The 13,762-nt window shown below is 38.3% G+C and overlaps 1 protein-coding gene across 5 annotated transcripts in view; it reads left to right on the forward strand.

Moving 5' to 3' along the window:
* Positions 1 to 4,767: 4,767 nt before the first annotated feature.
* The window catches only part of LOC149841904 (protein DA1-related 1-like), a 52,329-nt gene continuing 43,334 nt past the window's right edge, over positions 4,768 to 13,762 (forward strand). For 2 of the 5 annotated variants that reach the window (XM_089998767.1, XM_089998766.1), the window contains exons 1-2: positions 4,768 to 4,987; positions 5,166 to 5,285. The gene's annotated coding sequence lies outside the window, so the exon portion shown is untranslated. Of the gene's footprint in view, positions 4,988 to 5,107; positions 5,286 to 13,762 lie in introns of those variants that run through there. The other 3 variants (XM_089998771.1, XM_089998769.1, XM_089998768.1) reach the window with 3 other exon arrangements.

Consider the following 13,762-nt stretch of genomic DNA (forward strand, 5'->3'; position numbering starts at 1 on the left):
CGTAACCAGCACTTATACCAAGTTGATGTCAAAAATGTATTTACATGCAAATGTCTCTTGAATGCTCTAGTCAGAGGGCACAATGTGTCTATCACTTAAAAAAAATCTATCTATGGTCTTAAGTAGTCATCAAGAAATTGGTTTGCCAAGCTATCTTCCTATTTGAAACAAATTGGTTTCATGCAGTCTAAGGCATACTACTCATTATTTTCTCGCCTCCACAACCAAAACCAGAGATTCTTATTGGTATACGTTGATGATACCATCATCATCGAAAATGATTTATCCGAAATCCACTAGTTTAAAAGAGACAAACAATCGATTTTGTTTCAAGGATCTTGGTCGCCATAAATATTTTCTTGGTATCAAAGTGACCCGCTCCAAGAAAGGCATATTCCTATCTGGGAGAAAATATGCCTTAGATATACTGTAAGATATGAGAGCTGAACCTTGCAATTTTCTCATGGAGCAGCATCTTAAGCTTGATAATATGGGAGGTGACTTTCTTGAAGACCCTAGTCCATACCGGTGCTTAATCGACCTCCTTGTCTACCTGACTATCACTCAGCCATATATCTTGTTTGACGTGCACACTTTGAGTCAATCAGACAACGGCTCACTTTTTTATATGGACATTGCATTTCAGGTTCTACGCTATATCAAAGCAACTCATGGCCAAGGAGTACTCATCAATGCGTCCATACAGTTACATCATTGGGTATTATGATTCTGATTAGTCCTCATACCCAATGACCTGCAGATCCACTTCCGATTATTGCATCATGATTGGATCCAATCCAATTTTTTGAAAGTCCATTTGGTTCCTTCGCCGAACCTGAATATAGGTTCATGGCTCTTGCAAGTTTTGGAATCATGGATAAAGTACCTCTTAACAGACCTCCAAAATTTACCATCCTCACCCTCATGACCTTGTTACTGTGACAATCCGACAGTCTTGTACATTGCTGTCAATCTTGTATTTCATGAACACACGGAGCACATTGAGTTAGACTGCCACCTTATCTGGGAAAAATCCAAAAAATCCAAAGTGGACTGATCCGCTGATTCTCACCGTGCAAATATATTTTACCAAGGCTTTGGGCAGCGATCAATTTTCTAATCTAAAATCCAAGTTGGGCATGCTCGACCCGCATACTCCAACTTGAGGGAGCATATTAGCGTTTACCCACTTACCATATCATTTCACTGCAAGTTGTTGTAACTACATAACCCACGGAACTGACCCATCCCTGTATATCTCCTAGATATCTAAAAGTTATCTTTTGGGTGTCGACCCATAACAACAAGTAATTTGTAAAAAATTGAAGATATCATTTTTTTTTCATCAAATTCAAGTTTTACCAACTTAATGAGCTCCAATGCTTGTACTTCGTTTGGAGCATCATAATGAATGAGGGATGACCAACCTGCAAGTTGTGTCTCAATTGGATAGCATCTTGTGGTTACTTTACTAGTTTTTAACTATGGAGCAGTGTTGTGAGAGGCGTACCCCTCAGTACTTGAAGCCTGCGCCTCACAGGCAAGGCGCACGCTCAAGGTAATGAGGCGCACACTCAGTACCTGAAGCGCTGCTTCCTCAACGGGCATTTTGAGATTTTCTTTTTTTAACAGTCATGGTCAGGTAAAAAATGATGAAGATATCAAGCATTAAATTCAATCCATTAACATCCCTACAAAAATGCCACATTTTTATGATATTTTAGATATACTTGAGAGTCTCACGTTGTGAGAGGCGTACGCTTCAATACCTAAGGCGTAGAGGCGAAGCGCAGGCTCAACGCCTCGTTCGCCTCATCACATTTAACAACCTTGCTATGGAGAGCTGAAAAAAGGTGACCAGTGGAATGTATATCCATGGGGGCAAGGAATAAAGAAAGTTTGGACTCACATGTGAACCTGCCAATTCCTTAAAAGTCAAGATAACCACCTCCTTGCAAAGACCCATAAACTTTCCACATTGTGTTAAAGGTCGTCGTGTAAATAGTGATTTGGCATCATGTAAAACACCACCCGAGTTAATGGATAACGTCTTGGTGTTGTTACTTTCAACTAGGGATGTCAACGGGTCGGATCTGGTTTGGACCCAGGCGGGTTTGAACTCAAATCTGACTTTGAAGTGTGGGTACCAGGTCCAGTCCTGGGGTCTGATCACGTCCACCGTGAGGAAAACCATACTCGGGTCCTATAAGAATTAGCAGATCCGGTCTATATTCTATAAAATAATATTTTTAATCTCCTTTACATTGAAAAACCACTGATCTTAATTAAAACTTGAGTCAGACCCGGGTCTGGTATGAAATTTCACAAACCATACCCGACTCCATGTACTAATTGGATCCTTCGGGTCTGTCGCATATTCTAATCGAAACTTCTTATTTATCACCAAACCCTGACCCTATAGGGTTTGGTACCCATTGACAACCCTACTTTCAACAGGGTGCATCTAGGGGTGGCAATCGTGTCGGGTTGGCGGGTCAGCATATATACCTCAACCCGAACCCGACCCGTTTATTAAACGGGTCAGCTGTGGCAAACACGAACCTGACCCGTTTAATAAACGGGTAACCCGACACCACCCGCCAACCCATTTAATAAATGGGTTGGGTCGGGTAAACGGGTTCTCAGGTTCGCGGGTCAGGTTGACGGGTCGGGTAAACGGGTTCTCAGGTTCACGGGTCAGGTTGACAGGTCGGGTTGATGGGTTGACGGGTCGACGGGTTGGCGGGTTGGCGGATCGGGTTGGCGGGTTGACCCACCCGCCTAACCCGTTTATTAAGCGGGTTGGCATACCCCCAACCCGAACCCGGCCTGTTTAATAAACGGGTTATGTGGGTCGACCCATTTATTAAACGGGTTGGCTTAAGCCCAACCCGAACCCGCCTAAGAGGCGGGTTGGCGGGTCGTGTCAGAAATTGCCACCCCTAGGTGCATCTACCTAACTGGTGTTTCTTTTAGGGTACTTTCAACAGGGTGGATTTACCTAACTGGTGGTAATTCATGTTTAACTGTCTCAGGTTTTAAATATTTAAGATAGATGCCTAACCTTAAGAAGAAAAAGCTCAAATGATCGCCCAAAGTTGCCTTTTTACTCATTTAAATCTAGCTAATCTTTGAAAAGGATATTTTAACCTTTTTTTCTTTAGATTAGTTTTTTTTAAGAGGAGACTTTCGTAGACCTTTACATTTGTAGCTATACTTGAGGTAAATAGGTAATTTTAAAAAGAAAAACAATTTAAACAGCCATACGAGTAATTTCTTGAAAGCTTATCCTTCTATCTTACATATTCGGAAGAACGTAAATTTACCATATGTTGGGGCCTATATGTAAATTACATTTTTAATAAGATGCGGATAACCTCAGAGGGATTCGAACCTGAGACCTTTTGTTTATGCAACTTATAATAGTGCCACCTAACCGTCCGGCTAAGTCATTTGACTCAACCAAACTGTTGACGGTTTGGTTAGAGTCGTAGAGCTTGCAGCTGTGAGATGGCATGATCGATTTAATAAGAATCAACCTTTGGATCACATTTTTTTTCAACGCAAAAATATCATTTTTTTAAATCACAAAAATTTAGTTGATTTTTGACTCTCCAAAAAATCCTATACGCAAGTCGGATTTCTTTGATTTAGATCAGTAAAATGTAGATCACATATGTGGAGTCTACTTGATCAAATAACTTGCATCAATGAAATCCCAAGGAGGGGTTACGAAGATGGGGATGACATTGGGGATGAGTTGATCCGATTTAGTGTTTGAATGCATCCACTATTTTTTGATATTTACACGAAGAAACTGCCCCGAGGATCAAGAGTCCTAGTTGTGTTGGTTCTGCCGTACTTACGATCAATGTCTTGGCAGCGTGAAACTCTGTGAGCTTACCTTTTGCCTTCAAGAAGTCGTCACTCTTCAGCTTGCGAAAGGGGGTAACGCCCATGGACCTACGAGGCCTAGATTGGATGGATCCACTTACCCCCAAAAAATGGGAATGGGTTGGGATAACAGCCCAAAAAAAAACATGGAGCTCAACGATTCAAAAGGCTTAGAATGTCCGTCTCAGTGATTTTTGCATCCAAACACACCATAAACATTACCCAGAAAACCAAACGCCTGTAAACGCCAGAAAAATTGCATCATGCACCACATCTTAAGCTACCCAGTTACAGCAAGAAAAATTTAAAAAACCCAGACAAAATTACAGAATATGCGATTATTTCAATGTCCATGTTGTCTGATCTGGACGTGGACAAAAAGGCAAGGTTGGAAGGAAAGATAAGAATAAAGAGACAAAAAAGAGAGCAGATCAGGTGATCTGTTAAATCACTTTAAGAAAGAGATTTGACATCTTTCCCACAACGACCATGTGGAACCTTGTGTACATTGTGGACGGTGAGGAAGCCAAATCATTTAGCAGATCACAAGATGGATTCTCTTCTCCCACTTTCATTATCTTGAGAAAGAATTCAGGAAATTTTCATCATACTCCTTTATGTAAATAGCAACTGTGCTCTGTTTTTTTCCGAAGAGAGTAAATAGCAGCTGTCTCATATATAATATTATTAGCCATATTAGATACTTCAGACTCGCCTGTTTAGATTGCTATTGGAGTACTTCGTGTTTTTGTTTTCACGTTGGAAAAGGCATGCGTCGAGGAGAGAGAGAGAGAGAGAGAGAGAGAGAGAGAGAGAGCGGTCCACCTTCCCCTTATAAAAGTGCAGTGTTTTGGGTTTTTTTGGATTGTTGCTGTGGTGGTGGTGGTGGAAAAAAATTAAGGAGGACCCACATGGGAAAGGGAGGAGAAAATTCCATGAATCCCTTTTCTTATGCGCCACACCCCCACTCTTCGATCGAATAGAAAAGCCTTCTTTTGATCTGGACGAGCGTAATGATGAAGCTACCTCGCTCCTCAACTCGGGGTTTTGAGTCCCCACTTCCTGTTTGGTCGTCTGTTCCACCGTTCTTGAGGTGAAACATTTTTTTTCTCTCTTTTGTAAACGTTTCCTCTTCTTTTGCTTTCTTTTGATTGGTTTTCTTCGTTTCTTGGTGATATGTTCTTTTGGTTTTTCTCCTTTTTATGTGAGGAAGTTGCAGGAACCTTTTCCCCCTCTTTCGTTTCTGAGAATTGGGTTTTGTTGCCATGCAGATGATATTGGTGAAGGTTGGTTTTGAGCTCAGGATTTCTTTTGGGTGGTTGGTATTGTGATAAAATTGAGTTTGTAATCGCGTGGATTGTTTAGTGGTAGTTGCCAATACTGTACGTCTGGTGGGTATTGGAATTTTTTCTCTTTCACTTGTTTGTTTGGTTTCTTTCTGTTGATTCTATGATATGTTTATTGCGGTAACCTTATAAGAGTGTTTTATGTATGGAAATTATCTTGGAACTTCATGCGATTTCTGTTTTGGGTTAAATGATTGAATGGCGCATCCTTTAATCGAATTAGTAGATAGTTTATTCTACTGTAACAGAAAAACTGAATGAAAGATTGCCCGCGTGGGTGAAGTCTTTGTGTTTGTTGTTTATTTAAATTTTTTTTTAAATGTCGAAGTTTGTGATCGTGGTTAATCATTCTATTTTGTTTGCAATTTGGTGATTGCTTCTAGGGAAAAAAAGTCTTTCAACAATTGCCTACTTTAGTGAACCTGTAGAAGGTTTATAGTAACGCTATTTTGGATAATTTGAAACTAGATATCTTCCAGTGCATAAATGCCATGAAATTGTTTTTGACGAAATGTTATACTACTTGGGTAATTATGGAAGGGTAGGGATAAGTTGGTTGCTGTTCTGATTTCTATTAGAGCCAATTTGGTCAGATAGTCATGTTTAAGTTCATGGGACTCAAATTCTGTCAACATACTGAGATGATTTTACTCATATGGCAATGGGCTCCTGTATTATGCCTTGGGTGCAAACCATCCATCCCCCTTCTTCCTTTGCGAGACTTGTTGCATGGGGTTGGTGTTAATTTGTGAACAGGGCGACCATACAAATCACTGCAAACCGGTCGATGGAAAATGAAATGCATTCATCTATCACACTGAGGATCTTAAGTCTTGTGATGTTCCTTCAGTTAGTCATCCTTCCAAGGTTGCTTCCTTTCTCTAGCTAATTGTGTGGAGTGTCTAGATCATTGCTAATTTTGTGAATGGAATAGAGATAATTTATGAATGATATGTGATTGATATCTAGTAAAACTGAGTGTATTTGAACATATTATGCTCTTTTCAGGGAATAATATCATTGTTATCATGTATTGCCGGTATTCTGTACTCATTTTAAAGCATGTGTTATCCGTGTGTGTGGGTGTGTGCGTGTACCCATTTTATGTACATACGTCATTATCATTGTTGTCTCAAACTTTATCTCAACTGCATGGACTTGTCTTTATGTTTCCTGTTTCTCCACTTCTTCATATCCAGAGATATGACATCAGTCAACCACAATCTTTCATGGCCTCCTTCCTAGTATTCATTGGTTTTTCTCTTTTCCTAATTCTTTATACTTGCTTTGTGTCAACCTTTTTCACCAATGTTGTGGCAAGGCATCCAATCTGTCTCAAAAGAAGCTATATTTGAAAGTTGAAACTACTACTATCAAGTCAACCCTATGTCACATAGGTGCGGGTGCAGCGATGTGGCACTTTAAAAAAACTTGGGTGTGGGGGTGCAGGAGGGTATATATATAAAGATAGAAAGAGAGAGATAGAAAAAGAGTTTGGGTTTAGATCAACTATAGATCTAGATTCAGACCCAAACCCTTCTTTTCTCTCTTTTATTAACTCCACCCCACCTCTTCTCTCTCTTTCTCCCTCTCCCTCTCTTCGTAACCCCCACCCCCACATCCATCTCTCTCTCTCTCTCTCCAAAATTAAATCTAAATTCTGTGTACTTGATCCAAATCCAAAAACTATCCGACGAGTGTATGTGGTAATACTGGATTTGGAAAAAACTTATCCAAAACATGCTTCTTACATGTAAAAATTCAATTGCATTGGATTTTGACTTGATCTGATTCATCCAACTTAAAAAAATTATCTGAATATGTAAACAAGGGATTAAGCAAAACCAAGTTGGACCCAATTGCATGCTTGGATCTTAAGCATCCAAATCTGAATAAATGAATGCCAGATTCAGATCGGAGATCCAACCTTTTCCACGTAAGCTGAAGCTGAAGATTTAAAAGAGTTAGGATTGAAAGGAAATAAGTCCTCTTAAGATATTCACCAAATCAACAAAGTGGATACTCAAAGAGTTCCACCAAAGTACCAAAAGAACGTACACAAGCCACAAAATGGGCTCACACACAAACGCCCACTAAAGGGGCAGGCACAAGGAATAAAAAATGATATTTTATTCACCATAATACATGCAAGAAGCATACATGAGTGAGGGGAGTCATCCCATATTTATACACAGCCAGCAGTCTCCATAGAGACCTTGGGAGAGGCTCAACAACTCTATTTAGAGCCGTTGGAGCCTCTCCCAACGTCTCTATGGTTTGAATGTTAACTAGTTAGCTTTTAACTAAAAAGACTAACCTAACTAAAAACTAACCTAGTTATATGTATATATGTACCTTTATATAAGAACATAATATATATATATATATATATTTACATTTTTAGCACTCTCCCTCAAACTTAGGATTGAATAATCAAAAGTTTGTCCAAGAGAAAGTGAAATGTAAGAGCAGCGAGGGGTTTGGTGAAGAAATCCGCCAATTAATATTTTAAAGTAATATAGGGAAGATCAATAGTGCTATGTAGATATTCCTTTCATATATAGTGATAATCTATTTCAATGTATTTGGTTCGTTCGTAGAAGGTTCGGTTGCTAGCAATGTAGATGAAACTTTTGTTGTCACAATACAATCGTGATGTTCCTTTACTCTAAACGCACATGTCAACCAACAATCTCCTTAGACAGACCACCTCTGTAGTGGTTGTAGCCATGACACAATATTTTGCTTTAGTTGAAGAGAGAAGCTTTCTGCTGCTTCTAACACCTCCATGAAATCAATGAGTCACCTAAAAACACACAGTGATTGAGTGTCGGTTATTTGAATTACCTCCCCAATCAAAATCGGTATAAACAATTAAATCTAATGATGAAGAATAATACGCAAAACCGCTCCCATATGGGCATTGGTGGGAGCATGCCGAAACTGTCTCGTTGTGTGAACTGCATGCGCAATGTCAGGTCTCGTAATTGAGGGTTATGACAAAGTTCGGTGTTGAATTTTCGAGTGGTTTCCCATCATCAATTTTCATTTTGACATTTATAACTTTAGGAGTGTCAACTTTCTTATCATCTTAAATACCAGATCTAACAACAATATCTAAAGCAAATTTAGATTGAGTCAGTAAATAACCTCTAGAAGAATAAACAACTTCTATACCAAAAAAATACTTTAAAAACCTCAAATTAGTCATTTCAAAATGTGTTTTGAGAAGTCTTTTGACGTGTTCAACTCCCTGTTTGTCACCTCTTGTGACGATCATGTCGTCAACATAAAGGAGAAGGATATTAATACCTGAATGAGAAATCTTAACAAATAAAGTTGTGTCAATTAGACAAGATTGAAACCTAACATCAAGTATAACTTGCCTAAACCTGTCATACCAAGCCTTTGGCGCTTGTTTAAGGCCATACAAGGCCTTATCTAAATGAAGAGCCTTTCCTTTAGGAATAACTATACCATGTTGTGCTTTTATATAAACTTTTTCAGCCAATTTTTCATTGAGAAACAAATTCTTAACATCCATTTGATATATAGGCCATTTCTTCACAAGGGCAAGGGATACTACGGTTTTAACTGTGGTCATCTTAGCAACTAGGGCCAAAGTTTCCTCATAATCTACTCAATACTCTTGAGAGTATCCCTTGGTAACTAACCTAGCTTTGTATCTTTCAAGAGTTCCATCACGCTTGGTTTTTATCTTATATACCCATCGACAACCTATGAGTTTCTTTCCTATGGGAATATCTTGGATAGTCCAAGTATTCATCTTTTCTAAAGCATCCGATTCTACCTGCATGGCTTTTACCCACTTAGTTTGAGGGTTCTATTTAGGAATGTATCAATGAAACCTAATCTTGATACTTAGGTGAAAAGGACTCATAGGACATAAAATTTTCAAGGGGTTTTGATACTCTGGATGACCTTCTAGTTTGTATTTTTGCATGGTTTTCATTATTAGTATATTTCTCAAGGGCACATGGATGTTCAGAATTACTATGCCTGAATTATTGAATACAATTTTGATCTCGAGATTGTTCTTTACTTATCTCATTATCATGAGATTCTTCTTCAGTGACTATATCATTTTTGATTTCCTGATCCTCATCAAGATGAACATCATAATCATCAAACTTTGGAATTAGATCCAATATTAAAGAATACTCAGTTACTTAGGATTTTTAAATTCAATTTTTTTTTAAGAAAGATGCATTTCTTAAAACATACAATTTTTTATTTTTAAAGTCAAAGCATCTATAGCCTTTTTGGTTATTTGCATATCCCAAAAAGATACAAAGAATATCACGAGGGGAAAGCTTATCATTTTTATCAGTGAAAACAAAATATTTGCATCAAAAAAATCTTAATCTAGAATAATCAGGGTTTAAGTTTAAAAAGTTTTTAATAAGATAAATTAGTTAATGTGGCTCCAACCCAAAATTATTTAGGTACTTTGTTTCAAATAAGCAAAGTTCTTGTAGTTTTTATGATAGGCCTATGTTTTCTTTCGGCCAAGTCATTTTGTTGTGAAGTGTATGGACAAGATTTTTGATGTGTAATACCATTTGAATATAGATAATTTTTAAATTCTTTTGATAAAAATTCTCCCCTGAATCAATGTGAAAACTCTTTGAATTTTTTTTAAGCAAATTATAAAATATTTGAAAATATGAAAAAACTTCAGATTTATGTTTAAAGAAATAAATCCACGTGTGTCTAGTAAAATCATCAACAAAGATTACATAATATGCAAACCCACCCTTAGATACAACAAATGCTGGGCCCCAAACATTCGAATGTACTAACTCAAGCGGTCATGTAAAGACAAAAGTTCTTTCTTTGAATGACAATTTTTTCATTTTGCTAAGAATACAATCTTTACATGTAAAATTTTCAAGATTACAAAATTTTTTCATATTTGGAAAGTGCTGGATTTTGAATTCATTAGGATGGCAAAGTCTTTTATGTCATAAATCCAAATCCAGTTTCTGAACATTATAACAAAAAGTATTCTTGGGTATTTTCAAAAAATTCATATAGTATAAGCCTTCTTCTCTATGACCTTCTCCAATTAGCTTCCCTAACTGACGATTCTGCACTCGACAACCAATAAAAGAAAATGAAACATTATACCCATGATCAAGTAATTGAGAGTCGGATAAAAGATTAAGATTTAACTTGGGAATATATCTAATTTTTGGAACAAAAAACTTTTTTGAAATATTTTCGAAATTTTCTATTCTCTTTATCTCAAAAGATGTTCCATCGTCTATAAACACGTTTGACTCGCTTGAGTTACGACATTCAGATAAAATATCACCATTTGGCCTTATATGAAATGAGACACCTGAGTTAAGAAGCCAAAGATATTTATCAGGATTAGAGATACCAATATAAGAGACTGCAACTCCGATTGATGAAGCTCCTTTGAGTAGAGGTTGAAGAGCTTCTACAAGTTGAGTTAAGGACATGCTTCTAATGGTTGTTTCTTGTATAGCTTTGAGCTCACTTGACTCTTGAGTAACAAAGACTATCTTCTCATAAGGTCTCTTTAGTTTAGGACAATATGTTTTGACATGTCCCGATCCACGACAATAATAGCAAATAATTTTTTTCTTCTCAAACTCATTGCCTTGCTTTCCATAGTTATTACTGTTTGGTCTCCCATAATGTGGTGGTTTGTAAGCATAGACATGGTTTTCCAGCCTAGATATGATTATGACCGAATCATTATCTTTAAATGTCTTCATTTTTAATATATTTTCCTCTATACTTAGCTCTTCAATAGTATCTTCAATAGAGGGAACTTTCTCTTTATGAAGAAGAGCCGATTTAGTAGACTCAAACTCCGGTCTTAGACCATTAATAAATTGATAGAAATGCTCTGCATCAATTTATCTTTGGTAGAGTTCTATGTCTTCGGGACAATGCCATCAAGCCTCAAGAACAACCAACTCGTTCTAAAGATCGGACAACTTATTAAAGTATTCTCTAATATTTTTTTCTCCTTGAGTCATAGTACGTATTTGGTCTTGAAAATTGCATGTGTGCAATGTATTTAAGATAATACATTATCTTAAGATAGTCTCGTGCTTTATTTGCATGTTTAAATTTTGCTGGACTCGAGCACTTTTTTATGTCAACACTACTAATGAGCCAAGACATAATCTTGGCATGCTCCATTCTCCATTCTCCATTCTTTCTATTTCTTTTTCATAGGTGGCCATAGTATTGGTCTTCTCTACCTCTGGAAGAAGTACTTCTTTTCCTCTTTTTGCCTTAGTAAGAATTAGCTAGGGTTCCGAATCAGACCGATCCACTAATCCCTACAACCCTTTCTCCTATATGAGGTGCTTCATGATCGAAGCCCATGTTACATAGTTTGTTTCATTGAGCTTGATGAGTTTTATTGTAACGCCCCAAAATTTCGACTTGTGATTTCCAAAACATTATCGAAAAACCTTTCAAAGATTTAAAGTTTTAACTTTTAAAAACGACAACGGAAGACATTTAGAAAGGAGCACAAGTCAACAATCCTGGGTACGTTAGTTGAAAAACCATCATTCACATGAACAACTTAAAGGAATTGAGAAAATAAGGCAATAGATTAAAAATCTGCAATTTATTACAAAATGAGCGTTTTTCCAAAGTTTAATAATCTAAAGAAAACTTAAAAAGACTCAGAGCCAAGCTGCCAACAGAAAGAAGATAAATCTTGATCCATATTGCACTACGCCATCGGCCGCCTGTGAAGTCCTACTCCTCACCTGCCCATGAAATGAGTCAGTTTCATAACAAACCAGTAGGTGCACGAACAAATAAGTAGAATGAAAATAAAGCATGACATTTATGAGATAAGCAGTTATGATATTTAAACAATCAATACAATTGTAATCTATTCTAACAAGTGTAATATGTGCAAAGAGTTGTTAGTTGAAGCATTTCAAGCAGTGTAAGTCTCAATCATCTACACTATTCAAGAAGATATTCTTTAAGTTCTGATATTAACTGACCTGTGGGTACGCATAGACGCGAAACGTAGAAACAGCCGAGACCGATCCGGGGGTTTATTATGTCAAGTGTTTTCATTTACCCGGATGGCTGAATGATTCCGCTCCTAAGGGGACAGTTAGTGACCAAGAGAGTAAATCCCCAAAGGCATTCGTGGCCCATGGATGCATCCAATTTCTGTAGAAGTATCTGGGAGTTACCACCTAGGATAATTTATGGTAATCCCAATTCCCCTAACTCCGATGACTGGGGAAGACGAGTCTTTTGCCCGTGGGGTGGTTGTTAACAACCTGTCCATCGGAGTTTTTGTATCATCCATCCTCTCCCTTGATGAACCGTGAAGGTCGAATGGGTACGACGGGGGTTTCTTAACCGCCGCCCCATCCTACATGCTCTGGTCTATTAGACCCACTCGAGCATCTTGCCTGTGAAGGCGAGTTGTCACCATTTATGTGATCTCAGCATGGTGCTAATTGCACGCATCGAGGTTGCTACAACCTCATCCTCCAACCATCGTAACCCACATGGGACGTACTTGTCCAAAAAGTACGGTTGTACCTCCCTAGATGTACGACTACGATGAGAGGGCAACATATAATGTTTTATGATTCTTTTGGTTCATACATGACATGTATTGCTCTTTTGAGCAATTGGCCTGTGGAGGCCGATATTATCACATCAAAATCAATAAAGTGTTGATTTCCCACTTCAAGATACTCCATGACCTCACATAAAAATTCATACCGTACATGCCTTAAGGTTCGGTTACAATAGCAATTGCAGTGGTTTTCTCTCCAAAAATGAGTCTATTCACAAAGTCTACCTTAAGTATGCAGTTTCAAAAGAATAAGCATGCAGAACAGACAATCATGAGTTAAGTAATCCTACAGGTAAACACGTATGCCAATTAAACTACTTGATTCTTTCTAGAATGAGTCTACCCAAAGAATTTACATTAAGCATGCAATTTCAAAAGAATTAAAAAGAGTAAAACTCTGACCAACCAATACTTCTTCAGATAAGCAGGTATGCAAAATAACTATTCTATCTCAGAAGTCTTATTTTATTTTGTTCATACAAACTCTTCGTGCGACTTTCCCCTACCTCGGGATGTCGTGCAGCTGCGTGCGTCTACGCGTGTAGATGATACAAGGCTCAGGCCGCGGAGCCAGAGCGGGGTTCGATACGAAGTCTGCAAAAGTATGAGTATTCAGCGCTACATTATTTATCATGCGAAGAAAAGAACATCAAGCCTGTCGATCAACAAAGAGAGAGGTAGCACGGGTGTGCCCCTGTTGGCCAAAAACAGACAAGCAACAGGGGATGAGCCCCTGCCTGCCGACAACAGCGGGGCGACAGGGGATGAGCCCCTGTCGAAAACAGCGTGACGGCAGGGGGCCAGCCCTTGCCGACAGCAACGAAGCAGCAGGGGCTGGGCCCCTGCCGACAGCCACGAAGTGGCAGGGGGCCAGCCCCTGTCGAAAGCACAGGAC

The sequence above is a fragment of the Nuphar pumila genome, chromosome 3, assembly GCF_984573655.1.
Source record: "Nuphar pumila chromosome 3, dmNupPumi1.hap1.1, whole genome shotgun sequence".
Lineage (NCBI taxonomy): Eukaryota > Viridiplantae > Streptophyta > Magnoliopsida > Nymphaeales > Nymphaeaceae > Nuphar > Nuphar pumila.